We start from the raw sequence: 19,774 nt of genomic DNA on the forward strand, positions 1-19,774 counted from the left end.
TGAAGTCGTTGAGAAACGCCAATTGGCTAATGGCAAACAAGCTGCGTCAACCATTAACTAAATGTACACCTTGTCACGCCCTGACCTTAGAGAGACGTTTTATTTCCTCTAGTTTGGTTAGGTCAGGGTGTGATGTGGGGTGGGCAATCTAGTTTTTGTATTTCAGTGACGACCCATGGTCCGAAGCCTCCAGTGATGATCCATGGCACGAAGCCTCCAGTGATGATCCATGGCACAAAGCCTGCAGTGATGATCCATGGCACAAAGCCTGCAGTGATGATCCATGGCACAAAGCCTGCAGTGATGATCCATGGCACAAAGCCTGCAGTGATGATCCATGACACGGAGCCTGCAGCAACGTTTCCCAGTCCAGAGTCTCCAGCGGCGGTCTGCAGTCCAGAGTCTCCAGCGGCGGTCTGCAGTCCAGAGTCTCCAGCGGCGGTCTGCAGTCCAGAGTCTCCAGCGGCGGTCTGCAGTTCAGAGCCTCCGGCGATGATTCACGGTCCGGGTTCCTCCGGCGACAATCCATGGTCCGGTTAAACAAAAGTGGAGGGATCAGCGGGGGCTACGCCCTGAAACGGAGCCGCCACCAGGGGGTACTGTCACGCCCTGACCTTAGAGAGACATTTTATTTCCTCTAGTTTGGTTAGGTCAGGGTGTGATGTGGGGTGGGAAATCTAGTTTTTGTATTTCTTTGTGTTTGGCCTAGTCAGAGGCAGCTGTCTATCGTTGTCTTTGATTGGGAATCATACTTAGACAGCCCTTTTTCCCTCCTTCAGTTGTGGGATCTTGTTTTTGTACAACTCAGTGTAAGCCTGCAGAACGTGACGTTCGTTTTCTTTTTTGTTGTTTTTGTTTAGTGTTCTGAGTTATAATAAAATGTATCATGAGCACTTACCACGCTGCACCTTGGTCTTCTCTCTACGACGGTCGTCGCACACCTTGTCATACTGGCAAACAAATTATAGTGTTAATATATTAGAGGAATAGATTACTTTTTAAAAATCATGTTTTGTTGTTGCATTTAACTGCCGAAAAAAGGCTGTTATCGAGGCCATTCCTTAGTAGGTGATGTCCAAGGTCAGCATGTGGGAGAAGTCGGAGGTCAGAGATGAAAGACGAGTTTCCCCATAGTAATTGCTGCAGTTCGAGGGATATTCAAGTGGATTTTTCCCAGTCGATTGTGGTGAATTCCACCTTCACACTTGGTTATGAATGACAGTTGTAACGGCTGTCGTCAGGAATAGAGGACCAAAACGCAGCAGGAATGTCGATGCTCATCTTGTTATTTATTTTAAATAAAGAGAACACCAAAATAACAAAACGAAGAATGCACGAACAACAAAACAGTCTTGTCACGCTCACACAGGCAAAACAAGAAACAATCTCCCACAACACCAAACCAAACAATTACCCATATATAGGACTCTCAATCAGAGGCAACGAGAAAGCACCTGCCTCCAATTGAGAGTCCAACCCCCCATTAACCTACACATAGAAATACCACAAACCAGAAAGAACATAGAAATACAAAACATAGACCAAAACCCGGAAATAATAAATCAAACACCCTACTACATAAATCACCACCCCGAACCACATAAACAAAATACCCTCTACCACGTCCTGACCAAACTACAATAACAAATAACCCTTATACTGGTCAGGACGTGACAACAGTAAATATTCAAGGGGTGTATGCATGAGCACGGATTGGAGTAGGCTATCAAAATCAAACGATGCACAATATAAAATAAACCGTAAAAAACATTCTGCAAATAATAAAATACCCCATTACAGTATGATTCTGCAACAGAAAGCCACAAAAAAGGAATATAGCGCTACCATTTAATGCACATTAATTCCATTTATTACTTCTGGATTTACTACAGTAAATTGGAAAAGTAATACCCCATGCTAACTTTCAACTCTGTCAGGAAAAGCAGGAAACTGCCATTGACATACTGAATTGATCTGAAGTTAACCCCCCTCCTTTTAGGTTTAACTTATACCCTCACATACACCTGGATTAGCGCTCATTTTTTGTGTGCAAATCAGACACTTTAAAGCCATATTATTTCAAGTTTATTTTACATCATGGTTGAGAAATTTGATTTTCATTAGTCCAGCATAAGATATTAATTTAGTCCAGGACTTTATCTGGAAATCGCCCTTGTATAGAGTATATCTAAAGAAAGGAGGGGCATGCTACATGTTTGTTTTGTTTCTGGAGATGGCCACTAGATCTTGGTACTAATAATGGTGTCTTTTCATCATGCAAGTTTAAATGAAAGCAGGACGTGGGGTGTTGTTAAATGTACAGTGAGGGATGAGGGGATATTTCTTTACTCCTTCGTGGATGGTAACATTCTTTTGGAGGCAATAATCCAGGGTACATATGCCACCGCTGACAAAAGTCTGTGTCCCTGATCCCTCAGCGGGCTAAATATACTCAGGAGTGACTGGGACAGGTGGATCGGGGGGGAGGGGGATGTGGGGTGGGGGGTTTAGGGAGAACAAGTCTTGGGTTCAGTGTGGAGAGAGATCAGGGGCAAAACACAACCCAAAACAGGGGTTTATATTCAAAGCCAGCTGGTCTGGCTTTTATACATGCAGGACATTTTTTGTTTTACAGTGAACTGTTTACTCTTCTTTTACATTTATCTCTAACTATATATATTTTCTTTACCTGTGACTGTTTGATTGAGCTGTCCCTCAGCTGGTCCTGTAGGGTGGTACTTCCTGGAGAAGCAAAGATACGGTACGGGTGAGTTTACAGAGCACACCCTTAGCTTCCCCTTCTACTTTCCATGGTGTACTGTGACTTTCTGCTAGATGAAAAATCTGGTTCTGGCAGGGGCACTCTTTTTGCCATATGGTGGATCATGACCAGCCATAAATCTGTTAAACAACTAACTCTATTGTAATATAGTATTGGCATTATTGTTAGTAAATTATTTATATTGACTTGTGTAGCCTATATTGAAAAGTGAAACAGTAACTTTGTCGTGTCAAAACAATAAAAATACATCTGGATCTGCAATCAAACTCATTTGGGCAGAGAATGGACGCTAGGTTCTTTTACCTCAGGAACTTACAGTTAGTGCGTGACAGAGAACCAAGACGATGGAAAAGCTTAATGGTTGAGCTATGCTGAAGTTGGAGATCGGGCAGTCACAAACAGCTGTTGCCAATCACTTCTGTACCAGTGAATGGCCCATGGAGGATCCTGTACTGTAGCTACATAGGTTGGAGTTTTACATGTATACCTTCTTATTTCTTCAAGGCATGACAAATGGTTTGACTCTCTAGAGTAACTTCATACTGTCTTGTATTTTTTGTTTGAATTCGTCACAGTCAGTTTGGGTTATTGGTCTTCCTAAGGTTAATTGCTAAGAACACCTTGTTGCATAATCTGAAATCATCTGTGAGTGAAAAGTGCATGGCTTCAACATGCTGTTTGTTTTAGAAATAGCTTACCCCGCAAGGTAGCCACCTAAGTGGCTGCTGCAGACTTCAATATCAATTTGTATCACACGGAGGCCAACACTTAAATAAGACATTTCTCGCTAAGCAGTGAAACAAAGAGGAAATTTGTCATATTACACCAACTGAAGGGAGTTGATATTGAACTAACTGCCTCTCTGAAGGCAGGGGAAGAAAAATGTACTCAATAGCAGGCAAACGTCCTAAAACAACGCCAAAGAATTCCAACCCAAACAAAAGTTGAGATTGATTTTTATGGATGCTGAAAGGCTTTGTTCAACTTTTTCTTCAGACATTTGATTCAAGGAATTTTAGTAACCTACGCAACGAGTTTGAGTACTGTTGTTGATGGCCCATCAGCAGGCAATTAAGTAGCAGTAATAGCTATTATTAAAATGTAATAAAAACCATAATAATAATAATTTAAATGTTATTATAAAATAAATAAATTATACATAGTATTCATTTATAACACCACTATTTGATATGCCATATCAACCAACTCACTGAGACACAATTACTGCAAATTAATCCATGAAATAAATGTGTATATACTTTACCATTTCTACATCTCCCGTCAAGATGCTTAGGTTTACCATTTGAAATCCTGGGTGTCTGGGGATATTCTGTATAACTTTGGTTATGTGTCACCTTGTTAGGTTCCCTGAAGAGAGGGGACCTTAGAAGCATTGACCCAGTAAAAACCTCTTTTCACTTACAAACTTTTTTGCCCCAACAGTCCAGCGCTTTGATGGGAAATGGAGTTGAGGAAAGTCATTGTTTTTCCTCTCTTATCCAGGCCTCTCTATCCCTTTGAACTTCTAACCACCACCCCCATCCTGTCGCTTCGCCATCACCCTGTACCGTTGTACTGTTGCCTGTACTATATTACTTGGATGTAGGTGCCCATCCTTCTGGAAGCTTCTCACAGTCTTGATACACTCCAAATTGACCTTCAATCAGTTAGTAATGTTAACGATAACTTATGCTCAGTGTGGGGTTGATACTACTCTTGACATTTGCAGCACAGAGAGAACCCCAGGAATGTTTAAGGCTGTGTTTGTATCTAAACTTAGCTTCCTTGATTGCAGAGATTACGCTCGTGAGCACATAATACGGTTAATGTTATGAGTCTGGTGCAATTGATATGTTCGTTTGGATTTACACTAAGCCTTACGGAGAAATAGATTGCGGCGAAAGCAAAGTGGTACATAGGCGTCCATTGCTACTGATGTGTTTTAATTGCTCTTGGCGTATGGCTTTGCAGTAGTTGACGTGGTTATGGTGCCTATTGGTGCTCCAGACACCGTGATCTTGCGTTACACAAGCCATACATTTAACATTTACAGCAAATGATCACTGAACCAAGACGTATTACACACATGGAAGTAGTTTCATCGTGACGGCACTGAAAGGACAAGTACCTTTGTTCCACTGTAATTTCTTGCAGTAACGGGGCGGTAGTTTTCCTTTGTCTTCTATTTGCTTTATTACACCATTTCAAATTTCCACGTTCCAGCCGCAGTCCGGCCTCGTTTAGGAGAAATCCCTTTCCAGTCTGAGTCTACCGCCCTGAGCAGTGTCGTTGCCTGTACAGTACACCACACCACATGGTTTCTCTGCCGCTAGAGTGCCTGTGCACTAGAGTTGCCTAAATCTACAAAACATGAGTGGTGCTCGCTAGGCAGCGAAGCAGCGAGCCTTTTGATCTGCAGCTAATCTCAGTGGCCTGCCTCTCATCTGATGGCGTCTTAATAAGAATAAATCGGATTGATGCTGGAGGCACGGAGAGGTTTAGACGCCGCCTCACATCTGCCGCACTCCGCTCCGCTGTGTGCCTTCCTTCGCCGGGGGTCGCTGGGCCTACTGTATCATGTCAGGTCTGCGTTTCACATTAACACACATCAACGTCCATTGGCTTTGCTTCACAGCTAGATGTTATCAAAGGCAGTTGCAGTATAGCAAGGTTCCCCAACTGTCGGTTTTATTTGCCCCCCTCCCACAGGTTTTCTGATCGAAAATAAATAAATAAATGTTCATTGTTGTCGATAAATGACTGTAAAAACACCCGGAAATCAGCTCCAAGTGATTTTAAGTTTGGAAATCTGTTCCCAAGTATTCCAGCACATACTAGAGAGACACGTGATCATCTACATATGTCAGCAAGTGTCACGTCCTGACCAGTATAGAGTATATTTGATTATTGTAGTTTGGTCAGGACGTGGCAGAGGGTAGTTGATGTATGTTTATGGGGTTTGTCACTGGTCTATGTCTGTGTTTCTATGTATAGTTGATTGGGGTTGGACTCTCAATTGAAGGCAGGTGTGTTGAGTTGCCTTTGATTGGGAGTCCTATATAGTAGGGTGTGTTTGCCTTTGTGTTTCGTGGGTAGTTGTATTTCGCACTGCGAGTGAATGTATAGCCTGTGAAACTGTCACTAGTCGTTCACAGTTTTTTTTGTTTTCACGGGTTCACATTCATTTAATAAATTAAGATGATGAGCACGCAACCCGCTGCGTATTGGTCCACTTTCTCTGACAGTGACTTCAACTTATCGTCAGAAGACGAGGTTTGTGATAGAACTACCCACCACAACAGGACCAAGCAGTGGAGAAGGGAACGGGACGCTGAATATATATATTTTATTGTGAGAAGTGGACTTGGGAAGAGATACTGGCCGGAGAGGGCCCGTGGAAGAAGGCTGGGGTGGAACAGGAATGCTACCGGGGGACACGTCTGGCTAGGAAGCCGGAGAGGCACCCCCAAGAATTTTTTTGGGGGGGGCACACGGTAGTTTGGCTGGGCGTAGGAAGAGCCATAAGCCAGCTACCCGTGAGTGCAGGAAGGAGCGAAGAAGGTGGAGAGCGCCGTGTTTCGCCGAGGTGCACACTATCTCGCCCATACGCACGCACAGCCCTGTACCAGCACCCCGCTCGTGCAGGGCTACTAGTTCCATCCAGCCAGGACGGGTTGTGCAGGCGGTGCGATCACGGCCACCTGTGCGCCTCCATGGCCCAGTCTTTCCGGTTCCTGCCTCTCGGAGTATCCCAGAAGTGAGTACCCCCAGTCTAGCACGACCAGTATCAGCAACCCGGACCAAGCTTCCCAATAGTCAGCCTAGACCTATTCAGCCTGTTCCCGCTCCCCGCACTAGCCTTGAGGTGCGTGTGCCCAGGCTGGCACATCCTGTACCAGCCCCACGCATCAGGCTTCTAGTGCGTCAGCCCAGCCTCGCCAGTTTGGAGCCGCCAGAGCCGCCTGCCAGTCAGGAGCCGCCAGAGCCGCCCGTCAGTCAGGAGTCGCCAGAGCCGCCCGTCAGTCAGGAGTCGCCAGAGCCGCCCGCCAGTCAGGAGCCGCCAGAGCCGCCCGCCAGTCAGGAGCCGCCAGAGCCGCCCGCCAGTCAGGAGCCGCCAGAGCCGCCCGCCAGTCAGGAGCCGCCAGAGCCGCCCGCCAGTCAGGAGCCGCCAGAGCCGCCCGCCAGTCAGGAGTCGCCAGAGCCGCCCGCCAGTCAGGAGTCGCCAGAGCCGCCCGCCAGTCAGGAGTCGCCAGAGCCGCCCGCCAGTCAGGAGCCGCCAGAGCCGCCCGCCAGTCAGGAGCAGCCAGAGCCGCCCGCTAGTCAGGAGCTGCCAGAGCGGCCCGTCTGTCCGGAGCTGCCAGAGCGGCCCGTCTGCCCGGAGCTGCCAGAGCGGCCCGTCTGCCCGGAGCTGCAAGAGCGGCCCGTCTGCCCGGCGCTGCCAGAGCGGCCCGTCTGCCCGGAGCTGCCAGAGCGGCCCGTCTGCCCGGAGCTGCCAGAGCGGCCCGTCTGCCCGGAGCTGCCAGAGCGGCCCGTCTGCCCGGAGCTGCCAGAGTGGCCCGCCGTGCCGGATCTGCCAGAGTGGCCCGCCGTGCCGGATCTGCCAGAGTGGCCGTCCGCCAGCCGGGCGCAGCAAGGGTCGTCCGCCAGCCAGGCGCAGCCATCGCCGCTCACCAGCCGGGCGTAGCCATCGCCGCCCGCCAGCCGGGCGCAGCCAGGGTCGCCCGCCAGCCGGGCGCAGCGAGGGTCGTCCGCCAGCCGGGTGCAGCGAGGGTCGTCCGCCAGCCGGGCGCAGCGAGGGTCGTCCGCCAGCCGGGCGCAGCCATCGCCGCTCGCCAGCCGGGCGCAGCCAGGGACGCCCGCCTGCCGGGCGCAGCCAGAGACACCCGCCAGCCGGGCACGGCAAGAATCACCCGCCAGCCGGGCGAAGTTAGGGGCGCCACTTAAGTGGACTACGTCAGGGATGGAGCGGAGTCCACGTCCCGCACCTGAGCCGCCTCCCATATAGGTGGGTTGGGGAGGGGGGGGTGTAGCACTGTGCCGTCCTGTACCACCAACTGTATTTTGTTCTGCCCGGAGTACCCCTGAAGTACCCCCTCATGTGCATTTTACCAGTAGGCCTATGGTTTCATGAGTCTTCTCAAGTACCCCCTGTGGATAGGCTAAGAACCCCCTGTGGATAGGCTAAGAAGCCCCTGTGGATAGGCTAAGAACCCCCTGTGGATAGGCTAAGAACCGCCTGTGGATAGGCTAAGAATCCCCTGTGGATAGGCTAAGAAGCCCCTGTGGATAGGCTAAGAACCCCCTGTGGATAGGCTAAGAACCCCCTGTGGATAGGCTAAGAACCCCCTGTGGATAGGCTAAGAAATCCCTGTGGATAGGCTCAGAACCCCCTGTGGATAGGCTAAGAACCTCCTGTGGATAGGCTAAGAACCCTGTGGATAGGCTAAGAACTAACTGTGGATAGGCTAAGAACCCCCTGTGCATAGGCTAAGAACCCCCTGTGGATAGGCTAAGAACCCTGTGGATAGGCTAAGAACTAACTGTGGATAGGCTAAGAACTAACTGTGGATAGGCTAAGAACCCTGTGGATAGGCTAAGAACCCTGTGGATAGGCTAAGAACCCTGTGGATAGGCTAAGAACCCCCTGGGAGTTCTAGTAGCCTTGGTTGGAACCACTGCTCTACCTTGATCGTTTCAATATTCGTATTATAACTATGACTGCTGAAATGTCAGATCACGTGTGTGATCTTTCCACTGCTACGGGGTAACACACAACATCTGTCAGGCATAGCTTCTGCTCAGCCTCAGGAAACACCGGTTGGCACCATTCGACTGGAAACAGAAATATTCTACACTGGCATCCCCACTTTACAGGCTCCTGTAGAAAGGAGGGCTGAAACAATGAAATAACTGTGCCAGTTTCTGAGCAGTTAGGAGTGAATTACTTGTCAGCCATTCAATTGGAGGAAAAATCATTAGCGAGTGAGAGGCACTTCTTTTTTCTCACATGAAGCAATCTGGAGACAAAGGGAACTTTGAGTGAAATACTGAAATATACAGTGAAACCACGTCAGTCACGCATTCTCCGCAGGGAAGAAAAGAGGACTTTAGGAAGCAGTGACGACTGTCCCTGACAGCATTTGTAATTTTAGCAGCCTAAAACATTAGACATAAAGGTGGCTATATCAAATAGAATTTGATGTGAATATTTAAAACTATGCATGTATTTATGAAATATTCAGCACTTTTAATGAGGCTGTGTGATGCTATTTAAATTATCATCTACAAAGGAAGTAATTCATAATATTTTACAATCCATTGAAACAAAAATGGAGCAATGACATGCATACCTTTCATTAACAAGGAAACATTATGTGAACTGTTTGGGGTAAAATTATTTGTGGTTCATTGTTAGATAGCAGAACAATGAGTTCTCATCAGTTTCACTGGCCAATGCATTTCACAGCTCATTTTGCTTAACCAGTTGAATAAGCTTTGAAAAGGCTCTACAGCTCCCCTATAGGCAGCACTCATAGTTGCATAAAAACTCTGAACACATACATTGCATGGTCTCCAGTCCACATGGAGGGTACAACAATACTTTACACTTTCAACATCAAACCCTGGGAATCTCACATGGTTATCTTATCATTATTTGATTAATTAATCAATGTATCTATATAATGACCAGCCAAGTCTCATATGGCATATGTTCAGTAGTAGACAGTATGGTTTTACAGAGTGGGGTAGGTGGTGGTTATCTCAAAGTGAAGACCCAACATGTCCCTAATGGTGGCCTCCCCCTTCAGTACGAATAGCAGTAGTTCAGCCAGTGAATACAGTTACACGACCAAGGGCCTTTTCCTGTGGGGTAACAGGAGTGTCAGGCAGAACAAAGGGAGAGCTTGTCATACTCCCAGCCTGCTCTCATAGACTAGACGTAACATAGTAAATGTAAATCTGGGAACCAAATGAATATGATATGTTACGTTTGGTTACATAAGACAGAAGGTTACTAATGGCAAAAACTAAAATAGTGTAGTTGGTTGGTTTGGGTGATGGATGGATATCACGAATGTCTAGAAACCCAAAGGTTGCGTGATCGAATCTCATCAAGGACAACTTTAGCATTGTAGATAATTAGCAACTTTGCATTTACTTACTACTTTGCAACTACTTAGCATGTTAGCCAACCCTTCCCCTATCCTCTAACCTTAAACTTATCTCTAACCTTAACTCTAACCTTAACCCCTAACCCTAACCCTTAGCCTAGCTAACGTTAGCCACCTAGCTAAAGTTTGCATTAGCCACCTAGCGACCTAGCTAACGTTGGCCACAACAAATTGGATTTCGTACCATATCATACAGCAAATTCATAAGATATTGTACATATTGCAATCCGTAACATATTGTACGTATTACAATTTGGACAATATCATACTTATTGTAAATCGTAAGAAATCATAGGACATTTATTTTATTATTATTTTTATTTTTTTGCCTTTATTTAACCAGGTAAGCTAGTTCAGAACAAGTTCTAATTTACAACTGCGACCTGGCCAAGATAAAGCAAAGCAGTGCGACACAAACAACAACACAGAGTTACACATGGAAAAAACAAGCGTACAGTCAATAACACAATAGGAAAAAAAAGAATGTCTATATACAGTGTGTGCAAATGGCATGAGGAGATAGGATGATGGACATCTACAAATTAATACGTACCCTACGAAACTTAACATATCATACTAATTGTTACGTCTACCCCTGAGTCCAGGTTGGTACTACTTGTGCCTCATCCATAATGGATCAAAGGTGTAGAGTTCGGACGCTGTTTGAACAACACAACATGCAAATTACCAGAATTGTCTCTCACTTGGCAAAGCTCTATAATGATTTCACCGTTACTTCAAGCAAATGGCATGGGAATACTTCCAGTCAAAATATTATAGTCAGTAGGTTATATGAAATTAATTTGACCTCGAAAAAATGTTTAGTATTGAAAAGTACAATTATGAACATATTATTGTCAGTAGGTTATATGACATTAAATAGACCTCGAAAAAAATGGAGTATTGAGAAGTACAATTGTGAACATGTTACCACTGCATATGCATTACATCTTGGCATTGTAGCTTTGGGCATACAAAAAATGTAATTAGACAGGCCTTGCCCAGAAAAGCGCCTCTAGCTAAATTAAAGCTCTTTAGGACTTTATGGGGAAAATAAAATAACATACTGCCATAATGAATAGTGAAAAGACTGGCTCTCTGCATTGTACGGAGGGAACATTTTCCATGGCTCTTGAGCCACTGCTAGTGGGGGGAATAGTGAGGGGATCGGACCGTAAAAGAAAGATAGCCCTGTTCGTTGATCCCTGTAATGGCCTGTAGGTCTGGGGGTTAAACAGTACAGTATAATCGCCATGTGTCTCCGGCTAACAAATCAAATCAATCCCCCCAAAAATTGTCACATGCGCCGAATACAACCTTACCGTGAAATACTTACTTACAAGCCCTTAACCAACTATGCAGTTTTAATACAAGTAAGAGTTAAGAGAAATACTTACTAAATAAACTAAAGTAAAAAAATAAAAGAACAGTAACGAGGCTACAGTACATACAGGGGTACCGGTAATACGCTGTTTTCATGGGTGAATTCAGTGGCTCAGGCCAGAGAGGGTGACTACAACACTACTAGGCCATACTAAATCACTACTAGTACTGAACCATTTCTCACTTACTGTAGAGAGGGAAAAAACACAGAAATATTTTGCTGATACAGGAGTTATCCTTTTACCTTTTCTGACCGTTCAATGTATTCCGTGTATATACTGTGACCTCTACACAACCTTTCCATAATTCACCACAAGTTACTGCACTTGGTCTCGCCATATTTTCAGAATCTCAACCTGAATCTTCAGAATCTGGGAAACTAATTTGATTGTGTATGGAAATATATTGAGATATTAAACACAATTGTCTCGCTTGTATCTATGGTTTCAAACATAAGGATGTATGGCATCAGTTAATTAAAAAGTGTCTTTCTCACCGTTGATCTTCTAATTATACTGAACAGTGGTATCCTTCTACAACTGCAATTACTAATGATATTGCCTTCAGAGTTTCATTATGTGCTTTATTATTAAGGCAGACAAAATTATATGTAAGGTAATGCTTTGGATCACTTAGACAAACAGTGCAGCAGAGAAGGGAATGGAAAGGTCCTATATCTTTGTCTCTGATTATTCTCCTGTGGACTGTGTAGTGATTATTGTGATAGTGTAGTGAGTATTATGATGGTGTAGTAAGTATTGTGATGGTGTAGTGAGTATTATGAAGGTGTAGTGAGTATTGTGATGGTGTAGTGAGTATTGTGACGGTGTGGTGAGTACTGTGATGGTGTAGTGAGTATTGTGATGGTGTAGTGAGTATTGTGATGGTGTAGTGTGATGGTGTAGTGAGTATTGTGATGGTGTAGTGAGTATTGTGATGGCATAGTGAGTATTATGATGGTGTAGTGAGTATTGTGATGGTTCATTGAGTATTGTGATGGTGTAGTGAGTATTGTGATGGTGTAGTAGTATTGTGATGGTGTAGTGAGTATTATGATGGTGTAGTGAGTATTGTGAGGGTGTATCTTCCAAGAGATCAAATGCCAGGACAAAAGGTAGACTGATCTAGAGATTGGTGATGACACACACACACGCATGCGAACACACACGCCTGCGGACATTCACACCCACACACACCACACACATTACCACGATCTATAGCCTTGTGGATCCTGTGTGGAGTTGGCCTGTAGGTCTCTACAAACTCCCTCTGATGCGTTTGGTCGTCTCATCATGTAAAATCAAGCCAATGTCAAAACAACACCTGTCTCTCTCCAATAGGAGACAGAGAGAAACTGTCACACACCAAAAACTGGAAGCCTGTTCAGACAGAGCAGCACCACTTCAAATATGTCACTGCAGCGCTAGCTAATTCTCTGGAGTGGGACTGAGTGCTTCACAACATTATCAACTGTGACAGGCAGATTGTGTTTTCACGTGAGCATGATCGACAACAGATTACACACGGCCTGGGCTGTTCCTGTTGGCCCAAGAAATGTGTTGGTGTTTATCTCACTCTTATGAAAGGCAGACTGACTACTTTGCTTCTTCCAGTTCACACACACACACACACACACACACACACACACACACACACACACACACACACACACATATTTTAGGCAGCCCAATTATGTGTGTGACACATGCTCTGAAGTCAGTGCCAGGGAAAGCTTCAGAAACAATCTGAGCCAGATCAAAATCACTAACCACACTTTGTGTGTTTGACTCGCATCCAGTCGCCATTTTCCTCTTCTCCTCTATGCACAATGCATGCCAAACCTCATGAAATTGCATTTGCCCAAAAGCCTACCGTCTGTGTACACATGGTGACATATTTCAAATTGTATAATCATTTTGGCAAACAGTACATTTTATTCATGGAACTTTGAAGCGGCTGTCAATTCCCCTAAAGTGCTAAACATGTTCAGGTCGGGATCTCTCATAACTGGGAGAGACAGGGGGAGGGAAGCCCCAATAAAGTATGTCAGGAGGGGACAGTGGGCTCCAGGGGTGGGCTAAATGTAGTTTCATTGGAAATAAATACACACTTAACACTAAACTAGCCAAATCTCGGGTCAAGTTAAAAGTAAAGGAACGCGGTATATTATGCTCCCTGACCCTTTCTGAAATTAGATGACATGTCCCATCACTGTAGGAATTAGATTTACTCAAATATGGTTAGATGATTAATGGACAACACTCAACATTCCAGTGGGTGGTAAGATAAATCATATGCATCGTGAACAATATGATTTGGAAGACAAGATGTTCTTTGACTATAAAACAACTTTTTGTTCCTGAGAACACTATTTTTAAACAAATCAAAACAGAACTAAAAAGAAGAAAGTGGACTCCAGAAAAACTATTAGGCCTACAAAAACCTCCAAGGACACTATTAGGCCTACAAAAACCTCCATGGACACTATTAGGCCTACAAAACCTCCAAGGACACTATTAGGCCTACAAAAACCTCCATGGACACTATTAGGCCTACAAAAACCTTCATGGACACTATTACATCTGTAAACTATGCAATAATGAAGCCATGTATTGATGTGAAAGCTGACTTGTATTTACAATATATGAACTAGCCTATTATGATTGTAAAATGTGGAAAAATGAAATAAAGCTTATTTTAAACAAAAAAAAGCTAGATTAAAGGGGGTGTGGGGTTGTTATCGGCGTGCCAGATGAATGCGTCAGACCAGTTTAGGATATTAAGTCAATCTATTTACAAGACAACTGAGCAAAAGACTACAAGGAGAATGTGAGATGAGCAGATGTATCAATGTCCTAAAATTGCTGTCCACAGCAACACAGGGTGGCACAACAATGTCTGCAGATTTGTAACATTTTGTTGGTAACTGTATAGCCACAAGACAAAACAGACTTAATCAGATATGCTGACCCGATCAGTCTCACTCCACTCTCTAACGCAGTCAGTAACTGAAACCCTCTATAAAGTTATCCAATGTAAATAATATGAGCATGTTACTACTTAATAGCACATTACAATGTGTCTGCCCATGATACGTAGCACTGACAGTGCTTATGACTATTTTAGAACTATTTTCATATTGTCCAAAAACCATTGGGTTATACGCTGTGTGACCAAGGTGACTGTATAAGCCACCAGATGGGGAAAACCCTCATTCCATCTAATTTGCAACACCATCGAGTAAGTTCAGTCATTTCAGTGTGTTGATGCAATAACTCCCTTTACCATAGACTCCTCCCTCTAGATCCTAGCCACTTCAGGACACCTATCATACTTTCAATATTGTATTTTCATCTCTCACACACTCTTATATAAGTGACTAGTTTATCCAGCATTCTCCCAGTCTGATTGCCTTACTCTGATCTCTCCAGGTGCCAACCGACCGAAGACGACCTCAAAACACAGACACCCACCATGACATTTCTGATGAATCACTGAGAGACCACAAACAACACACACACACCACAGAGAGGGCACTGAGGCTGATGTCTGGAAAGTGGTGGGTACAAGCTCCTTTAAACTGTACAGTTTGTCACTCCATAGCAACACATAATAAACTGTACGTCACTCCATAGCAAGCCATAATAAACTGTACAGTCTGTCACTCCATAGCAACCCATAATAAACTGTACACTGTCACTCCATAGAAAGCCATTACAACTGTACAGTCTGTCAATCCATAGCAAGCCATAATAAACTGTACAGTTTGTCACTCCATAGCAACCCATTATAAACTGTACAGTCTGTCACTCCATAGCAACCCATTATAAACTGTACAGTCTGTCACTCCATAGCAACTCATAACACACGTCACAGTAAAGATACTCGGCAGCACACCGTGAGTAAAGATCCACAAATAATCTCAGGACTAAGATTCCTCTATCCCATGTCATTCAACTACAAAGTTGTGTGTTATGTTAAAGTTACTATGTGACCTGTGTCATGTGTGGGGGTCACTTAGTGTTTCAGCATGCTGAGCTCCATGGCCTACCCTTGATAACTGTCATGTTGTGCGATGGGCCTCCTATGTCTAATAGACTCTAGCCTATCGATTGTTCTAGGGTTCATCCAGAGGAAATTCAATTAAAGATTAAAGGGTCACGTGACGTGAAGGTGGTATCCTGAGTAATCGGACACCAAAGGTTTCAGTTACAGACCCTAGTGTCCGCCCGTCAAGCAGATTAGCCAGCTTGATTTATTTATTAATTGATTTCATGTACCTCTTTTTTCTCAGACTTGCCTTGTACGGTACTGAGGTGACAGGCCTGCCCAGCAGATAAAGGGTTAAAATAATGCTAAGCTATTCCACAGCCAGGTAGACTTTTGACACAAAGGCCAAACGTTTCTTACTAGGGGAAATTAAGAAGACTATTTTTTAAACAAATATTCAAGAATCTTGAAGCTGAGATGCATAATGTGAATATATTACAACTCTGGTATCACAGAACCTATCTGCCGTCCATCTCACAAATAGTTTTGGCTCCCTTGTCTTATCTGAAGTGGCATACTTGCTGTTCTAATTGTTATCTCCACACTAATTGAGTGGATGATTTGAAATCATTTGGTTGGGGGATAACCCTTGCTAATTTGCTCATGCTTACTGTCTGTGTCAGGCCTTATCTCGGGAGATAACTGGAGCACGGAGAATGATTGACAGATGCAGAACAACTGTAGATGAAGAACATTTTCTCACAGAAACATTTACTTATGCAAATATGTGAATGTTTTTAGAAATTGTCCTGTGACAAAAATGAAACAATGTATTATTATTATTATTACTATAATTGTGCCTGTTTAGTCCATAGGCTATGCTGCATCCGATCAAAGACAATATTACAGTCAACTGGGCCTACATATTTAACGCTTAATTAATGACAGTGTGTAATGTTAATAGAATCAATTAACAGGACAACAACCACAAGAGTTTTGCCACATGAATTTCATTAGGTGGGCCAGCTGCACAAGCTAAAAGCACACCCTCCACGGTTATTTATTTAAAGCACATAGCCGCCATAATCATACTCTCTGACAGTCCTTTCACAGTGCTTAATTGTCCGTCCACTTTATCAGGTTTGAGATAATAATGCATTAGTGCTAAGCCTCTCTCATCAAAGTAGTTGAGAAATGTGAGCCCGCCCCCTTTCAGGAGTAAAACCTAATATTTCTCTGCGCTGGGAGAGGGTGAGGGAGAGACTCGGCCAGGATTGTGGGAGCGAAGAGAAACAGCCCTCACAACATCATCAGCTACAGACGTCCACAGCTTCAACCGTCCCTTCTTTTCGCCGACACATCACTGGAGACCAAGCAACCATCCTCACTGTCCTCAAAGACACTGTCAGACAAGAGAGCGGCTAGTTTTTGATATTATTTTATAGTGCCGTTCTTTTTTGAGTTGCGTTGCTGCCAGTGCTGGATTTAAGTGCGTCTTTGCGAAGTCCATCCCGGGCACCCAACGGCTTCCTGTACGCTCTGTCATTCGGCCGGACAACACAACCGGAGACTGCCTGTGGTATCTCGCACTTACCGGACAGATTTCATGCATAATAAAGTGAGTAACGTGCTCCTACATCTATCAAATCTTTGTCATATCCAGAGGACACGTTGTATCTCGATGGAAGCAGCGAGGCGTCTTTATTTATAATCTTTGGTGTCAGTTTGACATCACCGGGAAACTTGAGCGCTATTTTGAAGCGCGTTACCTCCCCAAAAACTTCACTGCACCTATTGATACAATGTGACAATGAACATCTTATCTCAAAGCATATGACAACTGTGTCTGTTAATTAGATTGGCTACAAGCAGCAATATAAGTACGAGAGTCAAGTTTTGTCTCGTGGTTTTGTTGTCACATAAGTGTTGCTTTGACCTTGCAGTGTTTCTTTCCCACAATATCGCAGCACCATATCCACAGGCGCACAATAGACTGATAGAGCTACTGCCAGCGTCTTATATTGAAGCGTTATGACATTATATTATGCAGAATTTTACAATAATTCCTCTGAAATATTTGTAAAGGCCTATTAGTTAAAAAAATATATATATATATATATATATATGTATATATATATTTAAACTAATCTATATTCTTAAACTAATCTATATATTTAAACTAATCTATATGTATATACTGGTAGGTGCGTAGATACATTTATAACAGGTCACAACCCGGAATAAAATTCACAATTTCTGCTGGACTCACAAATGAGTAAAGTATTGACTGTTAATAATGAAGTATACCCTGCTTTATATGAGTGGCTCATTTTGTACATTGAATTCAACTTGTCAGAAGTTAGGCTTGACACATTTTACATTACAACAAAGTTTCCCAATGCATTCTGAATTAATGCAACTCAACATGATCATGTTTTAACTGGTATATTATCAAGATGCGAGTTAGTTGTCTTAATTAACTATTTTTAACGATATAAAACAAGTCACATTCACACCTGTTAACTGACATTACTGCCAGATCAAATGATTCAGCTTCCCTGCTGGATTTGTATGCCATAGTTTCACAGTCTAATAGAACATCCAACTATACAATATTCATGTGTAATTATAGTCAGTCAAGCAATGTAGCTAAATTGTGGAAGATAGGTAGCCTAGCGATGACAATTCAGACAAACTAAAATGTGTCTGTTTTCTTGGGGCTTAAGGAAGATACTAGAAGGTTGTTGCCGTTTCTACCCATCAGCGATATAAGTAGCTACTTATTAAGCTATATGCATTGCATATCTTTTGGCTGTAAAGTCAGGGCTCTATATTCATTGAGCAAATATATTATATATAACATTTCATTCATGATAGCTTTTGGTACAGTAGAACTGTTCTGTGAACTCCCTGATTTTTTTCTGATCGTTTTCTTGAAGCATGTCTTTAAAACCAGGCTAGTTTGAGCTTGTTATAAAGAGTGGGACAGGGAACACTGTCTGAAATAACCTGTGGTAATTGGCATGACTTTTGAGAAATGTAAATTAAAATTGCATTCATATTTTGTATATAATATAATTTGGAACCCCTCGTAGATATTTACACAAATAGAGTAAGGCACGTTTTATATATTAAATAGTGTCTTCATTTCTGATACCTTAGGGAAACTTAGTTTGCTAAGACTGAGGGTGTATTATGCAGATTGTATGCGCTTGTATATCTAATATTAATATAATAATACTTTTTATACTGTAAATTAGTATCATGATATGAAAATGATCTATTTACTCAATGCCATAATTTCTCAAAATGAGTCACAATTATTGAATTGCCTAATTATAAAGTTTCTGTATTATTTTGTAAAAAGGAATTGAGCAGAGGCAGTGATTGTGAGGACATTCTGGAAAAGTACAGCCCCATCCAGAGGCTTTTAGAGTTGCTTCCACCTCTGGGCTGTTGGACTACTGGAAATACAAGCAACTCTCAGTACAAGGCTAATGTCTCGGCGTTTATCAGTAATATCAGCTCAGTATTCAGTAAAGTGGGATTTGCTTGTTTGATTCAAGGCTCCAGTGTATTTTGCATTACTCAGAATGTTCTCGACGTTCTGTTGTGAAAGAGTAGACGGGAAGTTGTCCTTTGGCAAGGAGTAATGGACATACGCTCACACCTTTAGTGTACTCCGTCCCACTCCCACCCACCATCAATGAAGATGTTCTTTGTGTCGCTCGCCTGTTGCTCTCTCGGGATTTAGAGTTAGGTTAATCTGCTCAGAGGGAAGGTGAGCGCTCGCATGTGGACACACGATTACACACAGAGGACTCTCTCAGCCAAGCTCTGTAATATCAGAATCACACACACTCTCTCTCTCTCTCGCTCTCTCTTTCTCTCTCTCTCTGCTCTCTCTCTCTCTCTGCTCTCTCTCTCTCTCTCTGCATCTCTCTGCTCTCTCACTGTTCTCTCTCTCCCTCTCTCTCTCTGCTTTGTTTCTCTTACTCTTCTCAGACATGTCCTTCCTAACAAATCATTGGGGATTTTGGATGCCAATTCACAAAACCAACAGTGACAACATGCTCTTACCCTTCTCACAAAGAGGGATTAGGGGGTGACGTGTCACTCTGATTGGCCAGGGCATTTAGCTGATTGTCGAAGCACATCGCTGTACACCAGGGGCTCAATAAAGCTTTATTCAAGTGAAGGGACACCCTTTGTGCCAGGATCACAGCTTTTTTGTAAACCCAAAAACCATCTTCAGCTTCCTCTGAGTGACCAGTGTAGTTAGAATGTTCCTCTCTAGTACTGATTTATGAACAGAGAGAAGATTTACTGGTTGATATTCAACAGCATGACCTGAGAGAGTTCAGCTCCCTGTTGGCATTCAGTGAAATAAGGAAATCTGTCTAAGAGTGCTTGATTTAAGGTGTACACTAGCATGCTCCGTAAACTC

The 19,774-nt window shown here is 43.5% G+C and overlaps 1 protein-coding gene across 8 annotated transcripts in view; it reads left to right on the forward strand.

Annotated features, from left to right (window-relative positions):
* Positions 1–2,523: 2,523 nt before the first annotated feature.
* Positions 2,524–19,774, forward strand: part of LOC100500787 (myocyte-specific enhancer factor 2C) — a 98,705-nt gene continuing 81,454 nt past the window's right edge. The window contains exons 1-2 of one of the 8 annotated variants that reach the window (XM_014172371.3): positions 2,524–2,767; positions 14,769–14,896. The gene's annotated coding sequence lies outside the window, so the exon portion shown is untranslated. Of the gene's footprint in view, positions 2,768–14,768; positions 14,897–16,437; positions 16,946–19,774 lie in introns of those variants that run through there. The other 7 variants (XM_045706762.2, XM_014172372.3, XM_014172373.3 and 4 more) reach the window with 7 other exon arrangements.

The sequence above is a fragment of the Salmo salar genome, chromosome 24, assembly GCF_965601325.2.
Source record: "Salmo salar chromosome 24, fSalSal1, whole genome shotgun sequence".
Lineage (NCBI taxonomy): Eukaryota > Metazoa > Chordata > Actinopteri > Salmoniformes > Salmonidae > Salmo > Salmo salar.